This window comes from Eulemur rufifrons, chromosome 16 (assembly GCF_041146395.1).
Source record: "Eulemur rufifrons isolate Redbay chromosome 16, OSU_ERuf_1, whole genome shotgun sequence".
Classification (NCBI taxonomy): Eukaryota; Metazoa; Chordata; class Mammalia; order Primates; family Lemuridae; genus Eulemur; species Eulemur rufifrons.
The window spans coordinates 84529090-84538111 of NC_090998.1; positions in this window are offsets into that span (position 1 = coordinate 84529090).

Below are 9022 nucleotides of genomic sequence, written 5' to 3' on the forward strand. Positions count from 1 at the left end.
CACTGGGCTGAATACATAATCTCTTTTAATCCCAATTCAACCCCATAAGGAAGGAACTATAATTACCCCCATGTTATAGATGACATGATGAAGCATTGGAACAGTTAATGGACTTTTCCAAGGTCACCCAGCAGTAAATGGCAGATTCATTTTGTTCATTTTTTGAACCCAGGTCTGACTCCAGAGTTCACTCTCATAATTCCTTCAGTATTTGCCTCTCCTTTGAGCTAGAACTGATTTTCTTAGCCAGCAAGTGGAAATGAACATCAAAGGTTTTAAACAAAAATTACGGGAAGAGAATTAAAAAACCTCTACATTAACACGTTTTCTCTGCAATTAAAAAATTAACATTATTCGATTTTATTAGGAGAACACCTCAATTCAGAATATAGAAAATGTTTTGCTGCAGCAAATTTTGAAAACCAACATTTAGTGTAGATTTCTCAGGTGTATTCATGTCCCCATGAGACAGATTTTTCTGGGTTCCCTAATATGGTATCAGGGTAGGTTCCACTCATGCTGGGGTGGGGGGGTTTCCTACTGTGAGGATTAAATAGGATAATGCACGCACAGGGCCTAGAAGAATATTTATTTAGCTCAAAGTGCGCTTCAACACGTGGTAACACTCCGAGTAATAACAACAATATTGTGTATAATATAATTCACTTATATAATAACGATATGCCAATACTACTAATTTCAAGACTTAAGATAACCCCTTCTCCCCACTCTCTTGAAAAAAAGTCCACTGGCTCTGAAATTCCACCATCAAAGCTTTATTCCTTTCCCTTTAGGCTTCGATGCTGTCTAAAGCGCAACTAGTCCTGGGAAGTTGTCAGTGATATATACCTCAGAGGAAAGGAAGGATTTCAGAGCAGGCTTTAACTGAAAGGAAGTGGGAGCGATCACAGAAGCAGAATGTTAGAGCTGGAAGGGCCTTTGGGAGCCAGAGTCTCCTCTCCGTATCACCTGACGGATGGAGAGATTGGGATATAGAGAGAGTGAGTGAGTTGATTTTCTTTAACATTTGTCCCGTTCCTCACCATGGGTAAGGATGCATGCACGCATGCGTGTGTGTGTGTGTGTGTGTGTGTGTGTGTGCGCGCGTGCATATGCTTATGTGTTATATGTGCTGGGAGAGTGTCCCACTCACTAATGCTGTGTAACAAACCACCCCACACTGACTGGTGTAAAACAGTGACCAATGGGTTACGCTCGCAGGTTATGTGGGTCAGGACTTCAGGCAGGGAACAAAGGGGATGGCTTGTCTCTGCTCCACAATGTCTGGGGCTTCACTTGGGGACACTGAAATGGCTGGTGGTGACTCAGACAAACAGGAGCTGGAATCATCGGGAGGCTCCTTCACTCACATATTATTGTCTGTTCTTCAGGCTGGGATAACTCAAAAGCTGTGCACAGCTGGGCCTGTCAACAGAGCATTTCTATGTGGCTTCTCCATGTGGTGTGGCCTTTGCACAGCATGGCGGCTCATTTCCAAGAGGGACTGCTCCCAGAGGAGGCATTCCATGAAAACTAGGTGGGAGCTGCCTGGCCTTTTCTGACCTAGTCTTTAAAGTCACAGAGGCACTTCTGCTGCATTCTACTCATTATAAGCAAGTCCTAAGATCAACTGGGATTTCACGGGGAGGAGAATTAGATCCTCTCTCTCAGTGGAGGGGTGTCAGGGACACATTGCAGAAGAGCATGTGGGGTAGAGATTTTGATGCTGTCATCTTTGGAAAATACAATCTAGCCCAGGGAGGAAAGAAGCAATTTATAGCTTTTCCATCAAACCTTTAAAATTTCTCTCCTTCCACTCTCCAGGCCCCTGGCTCCCTCTCTAGGCATTTTCAGTTTTGGCTCCCAGTGGGATAAAGTGAGTTCCTGAACTCTCAAATCCTCCCATTCAAGCCTGGCCTGAAAGAGGAGCGGTCCCATTGGGTAAGTTCCTCCCTGTAGAAGGTTCCCAGAGAGGATCAGGTGGCTTTGTAGACCATCGGGGAGCCAGTGCGCCCTGGGGGAGGCCTTGATCTGGCATGGCTGCCATGTAGGGATTCGTCGGAGTGAGAGGGAGCCCAGACAGGTGAGGTCCATGTAAAGTGTAGACTTAACATTACTGGGAACAGGAAGACAATAAACTTGTGTGTGTGTGTGTGTGTGTGTGTGTGTGTTGCTCGGGCTGGGAGTAGAAGAGGAGAAACCCCCAAAGACATGATAAGGCTTTGGAGTCAGGCCAGCAGTGCCAGAGAAACATAGAAATTGATGTGTCTGGAATTAATTCTTCCAGGCCAGCACTCCTTTAAGAAAGGAATAAAACCAGCAAGAATTGAGGAACTACTAGGCACCAGCCACTCTGTTAGTTACATTTACAGATTTTCTTATTTAATTCTCTCAACAAATTGACAAAGTTGGAAGTACTAATAGTCTCATTTTATGTCAGATGAAACTTGATCAAGGTCACACAGATATAAGTGCCAGATTCCAGACTACAAGACATTTCTTGAGACTCTAAGACCTGTGATTTTATCACTAAACCAACATCTTTAAGAGGTATTAAATAAAGGGAAAGATATTCCATGTGGATTGGAAGAATTAATATTGTTAAAATGTCCATAGTACCCAAAGACCCATGGGGTTCCATAGGGCACTGTTTGAAAACCCAGTTAGCTGGTATCTTCAGTAACCCCAAACAAGATGTCATAATTTGCCCTGTAGTGTCTTTGTTCATGCGCTGAACTTACCTGAAGGTGTTCCTGTTTTCTCATCTATCCAGATCTTGTTATCCTTCAATGCTATCTCCTCAGGAGGATTTCCCCTGAGTTGGTTTCTTTTCTGTCTCTCCACTTTCACCCTAGGAAATCTCCCTGGGTCTACTTACCTCCATGTAATAATGATGCTCCAATTTATAAGATCAGTTCACTACTTCAGACATCTCCTTTGAGTGCATGACTCATGTGTCTAAAATTCTACTAGACATCTCCACATGGATGTTGAGTAGAAATCTAAAATGTAACATGTCCAAAATAAAACTCTTGATTTTCCATTCTCCCACCCTTCCCAAACAAGGAAAAAAATTTTTCCCTGATATTTCTTATAAATAGTCCATCTTGACCATCTTGAGATGGTTTCCAAGACCCAAGTCCCATAGAAGTGGCAGCATTTTATTCTGATTCTGAGCATTAATACCGAATGGCTAAAATGGAGCAAGCAGATGATATCTCAACTTGAGGTGGACTGTGCACGTGATAAGGCTGTCAGTGATTAAAGCAGGACTGAACCACTTTCTCCTTCTCAAGCAGGCTAGATTCCCACTGGGAAAGGCAGGCCCCAGGAGCCAGAAGACTCAGATGCAATATCATCTGATATATTTCAGCAGAAGTTAGGTACTGGTGAAAAGTCCTGAGATCATTAGAGTCTGCCCTCCTCTTAACCACAGGAGTCATTAGTGTCACTGTCATGACTAGGTTTGTTCTTGGATTGAGCAAGAACTTCCCAACTAGATTTAACCTTCTTGAGGTTGGAGGTCATGACATGGTCCTCACACCATCCACTCTCATACCTTGTATGCAATTGCTTCTCAACAATTACATGAGATTGACTTGATCATGCAGATGTCAGGAACAATTGACAAAAGAAGCTGGTATATTAATATGATTTCATATTTGGATATAAATCCATCTTCCTAGAGAAAATGACATCTAAAAAGACTGAACACTTTGTACAATTGTATCTCAAATTTCTGTACCTTGGAGCATTATTTGTACATTGCCCACATAACATATCACAGGGAAGGAGAAAGGAACTAAAATTTGTTAAGCATGCCCTTGGTGCTGTGATATTTATATATGTTATTTCATTTCACTCACAACAGTTCACTGAGGCGAGAAAAGCTAACACATGTCCAGTAACCTGATTAGGTTCATCTAGCTGGTAAGTAAGTAGAAGGGCAAGTTAGATCTAGCCGATTCCAATTTATAAGTGAGGAGCTAAGATTCAGAGACAGCAGTCTCTTCAAGTTCAAGGCTAAGATTTATGTGCAAATCTGTCAGATTCCTAAATCTATGCTCATTCCACCATATTACACCTCCTACCAATGCCAGCTTTATCTCCAATAATGTCGAACCTGGTAGGAAGCACAGTATAAAAAGTATCGTGTCCAGTTCTCCTGACCCAAGGCAGAAATCTGAGAGTAAATCCTCTGTAAGGAATTTGATAACCAAGATTGATATTTCTTAGAGATATTGAAAATGGAGTATAGTGGAAAGAATTGGTAAACATCTACTATAATTTGTCCAACATTTATACCTCCTCTTGTTACCTTCTTGCTGGAAATAAATAGTGTTGTTCCAAGGTGCTGAAAGAAATGTTTTTACAGTGGAAATATCAATTTATTTTCATAATAGAAAATTGACTATGTTATTGATCAATATGTCCCATCTGCCAAGTCTTCCTAATTATAAATTTGAAAGGTGCACCCAGTAGCATAGTAACTGTCAAACAATTATTGATTGAAAGCTGTTGTTATAAGTCTTTATATGGGTTCCTCTAATGATAAACTGACAGAATGAGACTCCAAATTAAATATGTTTCATTTACTAAGTAAAATGTTTTTGCCAAATCTCTCTCCTAAGAGTTGATTAGCAAAATAATTCTGTGAACTCTTTGCTCCTCAAGAGACATTGGACCTCACCAAATGCCAGCCTTGAATCATGCTTACAAAATTGATATTTCACATCTCAGATTAATGCTGTTTTATTTTTAAAAATTGACTGGTTTATGTAGCTTTCATTTTTGCTATCTGGTCAAAGATTCTCACAATCCTCATTTCACTTCACTTTATGAACAATTTTCTCACTTAAATGTCAACATCTCCAATAATATTATCCAAACAGATTGTTACATGAGATTTTTTTTTAGCATTTTGCATGTTTTATATGCAATAAAAAATCTCAAGATGGTTCCTTATCATGATTTTCCCTCTAATTTGGCAGGGATTAAAGCTTTAGTTTGTCACAGGCCAACACTATGTCAGATTGGATGAACTTCTGATGAACACACACTACTGAGACTAATAAACTCTAATTACACCACAGGCCTCTTCTGAAATAGGCACTTCCAATTCCATACACCACAAATATTGGCCCAGAATCAAGGATAAATTCTAAACCGATGCTTTTATTGCATTTCAGATAACATAGAAGTCCCACTGAAGATGAGAGAGGAAAGGAAACTACCTCTGCACAGTGAAGTGCCTTGCATCGAATGTTAAGGGTAAGAGTGGGAAGTCCAATTACCTCTGAGCCCTTCATGCCCTGGGTACCCAGATCAATAAGGTCAAAATACTTTCTCATTCAAACTGTTCAGTACTTTTGTGCCCTTGAATCTGCAACCTTGTGTCTTCCTTTAGTTCTTGCATATGTTTTCATTTATTCATTTTATTATTATTTCCCTGTGTATTTTTCTCCTTTCTTTCTAGAATTACTATTTGAAGATGCTTGAGCTTGCCTACTTATTTCCGTATCTTAATCTTCTTTCTTACTTTCTATCTTTTTATACTTTTGCACAGCATACTTGGAGAATTCCTAGGCCAAGTTGACCAACTTCTCACATTGTTCTCTGTCTGTGCCCACCTTGTTCTTCACACTATTAGTTACTGTGAGTTTTAGCATTATAGTTCCCATAATGGCTGATTGCTCTTATTTCTTAAGTACTTGTTCTTATTTCATGGATGTCTTCCCTTGTCCTTGTGAAAATATTTACTTTTCTTTCTTTCAGATTCTTTTTACTTTTTTTCTTTTTGTCTTCTTATACTTCCTTGGACATTAGTTATTCCATTTGTTAAGTTTGTTGTTTCTCTCTTATATTAGTTTCTTGAAGTGGTTGTAACAAATAACCCCAAATTGGGTGGCTTAAAACAACAGTGATTTACTCTCTCACAGTGCTGGAGTCTAGGTGTCTGAAATCAAGGTGTCAGCAGGACCATACTCCCTCTTAAGGCTCTAGAGAAGAATCCTTTCTTTTTCTCTATTACCATAAACAGTAATATGAAATTTATCTTTTTACCAAATACAATACAGTACAGTATTGCTAACTATGTGACTATTGTTGTATAGTAGACCTCCAGAATATTTTTATTTTGCAAAACTGAAATTCTATACCCATTGAATGACAACTCCCAATTTTCCTTTCCACCCAGTTCCTGGCAACCACCATCCTATTTTTTGCTTCTATGAATTTGACTACTGTAGTTACCTCATGTAAGTGAAATTATGCAATATTTTTCCTTCTGTGACTGGCTTATGTCACTCAGTGTAGTCCTCAAGTTTCATCCAGGCTGTGGCATATGACAGGATTTCCTATTTTTTAAGACTAAATAATATTCCACAATATGTGTATACCACATTTTCTTTATCCATTTATATGTCAATGGATATGTGGGTTTTTTCCACCTCTTGTCTTTTGTGAATAATGCTGCAGTGGACATAGGAGGACAAATATCTCTTTGAGATCTTGATTTCAATTTTTCTGGATAAATACCCAGAGTGGGATTGCTAGATCACATATGGTAGTTTAAATTTTAATTTTTAAAGAAACCTTTATATTGTTTTCCATAGCAGCTATACCATTTTATGTTCCCACCAACATTACACAAGTGTTCCATTAAATTGCTCCTCATCCTCACCAACGCTTGTTTTCTGTTTTGTTTTGTTTTTGATAATGGCCATCCTAATAGGTGTAAGGTGATATCTCATTATGATTTTGATTTGCATAATCCTGGTGATTAGTGATGTTGAGCACCTTTTCATATATCATACCTGTTGGCCATTTGTATGTCTTCTTTGGAGAAATGTGTATTCAAGCCTTTTGCTCATTTTTAAAATAAGGTTATTTGTTTTGTTTTTTTATTATTAAAGTAGGAGTTCTTTTGGACATTATTTGGATGTTATCTAGTATATCTTTTGGATATATTTTGGATATCATTCTCTTATGAGATGTATGGTTTGCAAATGTTTTCTCCCATTTTGTAGGTTTCTTTTTCACTCTGTTGATTATTTTTTTGTTATTGTACAAAAGGTTTTTAGTTTGATGTAGCCCCATTTGTCTAATTTTGCTTTTGTTGCCTGCTTTTGGTACCATATCCCCCAAAATCACTGCCAAGACCAATGTTATGTTTCTTCCAGGAGTCTTATGCTTTTAGCTCTTATATTAAGTCCTTCATCAATTTTTAATTGATTTTTGTATATGGTGTGAGGTAAGGGCCTAAAGTCATTCTTTTGCATGTGGATATCTGGTTTTGCTAACATCATTTGTTGATGATGTTTCCCATTGTGTAGTCTAGGTACCCTTGTGGAAGATTGTTTGACAATATATGTGTATTTATTTCTGGGCTTGCTATTCTGATCCATTGGTCTATATATCTGGCTTTATACCAGTACCATACTGTTTTAATTACTATAGCTTTGAAATATGTTTTAAAGTCAAGAAAGGTGAGGCCTCCAACTTTGTTTTTTTCCTCAAGATTATTTTGGCTATCACGGTCTTTTGTCGTTCTGTACAAATTTTAGAATTGTTTTTTCTATCTTTGTGAAAAATGCCACTGGGGTTTTAATAGGCATAGCATTAAGTCTATATTATTTTGGGTAATATGGACATTTTAACAGTATTAAGTCTTCCAATCCATGAACGTGCAATGTCTTTCCATTTATTTGTGTCTGCTTTAATTTCCTTCATCAATATTTTGTAGTTTTCAGTGTACAAGTCTTTAGCCTCCTTGGTTAAATTTATTCTTAAGTATCTTATTCTTTTTGATGTATTGTAAGACGAATCTTTTCTTGCCTCTTCTTGGCTTCAGGGGGTTGCTGGTGATCCTTGGTGTTCCTTGGCTTGAAATTGCATCACTCCAGTCTCTGCTTCCACCTTCCTATGACCCTCTTCCCCATGACTGAGAGTGTCTCCCCTGTGTTTCTGTGTTCAAATTCCCTCTTCTTATAAGGACCTTAGTCATGCATTTAGGCCAACCCTAATCCGGTATGACTTAATCTTACCTTGGTTACGTTTGCAAATACTCTGTTTCTAATTAAGGTCACATTCACAGATATTAGGGGTTAGGTCTTCAATATAACTTTTTGTTGAACACATTTCAATCTTGTACATCTCTCAGGGTGTTGCTTTTCTCTGATGGTCAGTGACTTTAGGCTATATGCCTGTCTTCGTATTTGAAGTTCCCTACCTGACTGTGGCTTCTTTGTGTTTATTACCACCTGTCTCTAATGGTTGTAGGGGAGTGATAGGACATGATTCCAAGAAGGCCTTTCAGTAATTTTTTTCTTTAGTATATGGGGCTCCTCATTCTTCCTTGGTGTTACCTTTGTCTTAGTTCTTTGCCCAAACGGCCACACTAATAACACTAGCTTGGGTGGGGGTGCAGGGCAGGAGCCCTTACTGCCTCTACTTGACATAAGAGGACACAGAAAGGGCTAAAGTGCCTGGATGCTTAACATATGGGCTTCCTAACTAATCTCCCTGATGTTTTCTCCAGAGCCCTTTCCTGCTTCCCTTATGCATCGTCTCTAACCTCGGAACCTCCCAGTGCCTGGCGAGTCCCTGTAGATGTTTTAGGCCACATTTTTATCCATCTCTCTGGTCCATTTGCCTTCTCTCTCTCAGATATTCCTCTGAGCCACTTGTCCTCCACTGATTTTTATCCCCACTATAGATGCAGTCTTTTTCAAATGTGTTCTTTCATTTATAGGGTTTGGGGATGAGAGCAGGATGTAGGGCCATGTAGTTGATTTTTGCTTCTATTCCAATTTTCTAAAAAGCTACCTAAATGTAAAAGAAAAGCACCTGGTGAATTGGAGGAAAGGGTGATGGGGAATAGAGAGGTGTGATGGACTCCTGGTCAGCCCAGGTGCTCCCTTCTATGGCAGGGCCTAACTCCTGAATCTGGGAAGTTGTAGAGTGTGGTAGTTAAGAGCAAGGATGTGGAACTGGAAAGACATGAGATCAGACCCACGTGTCG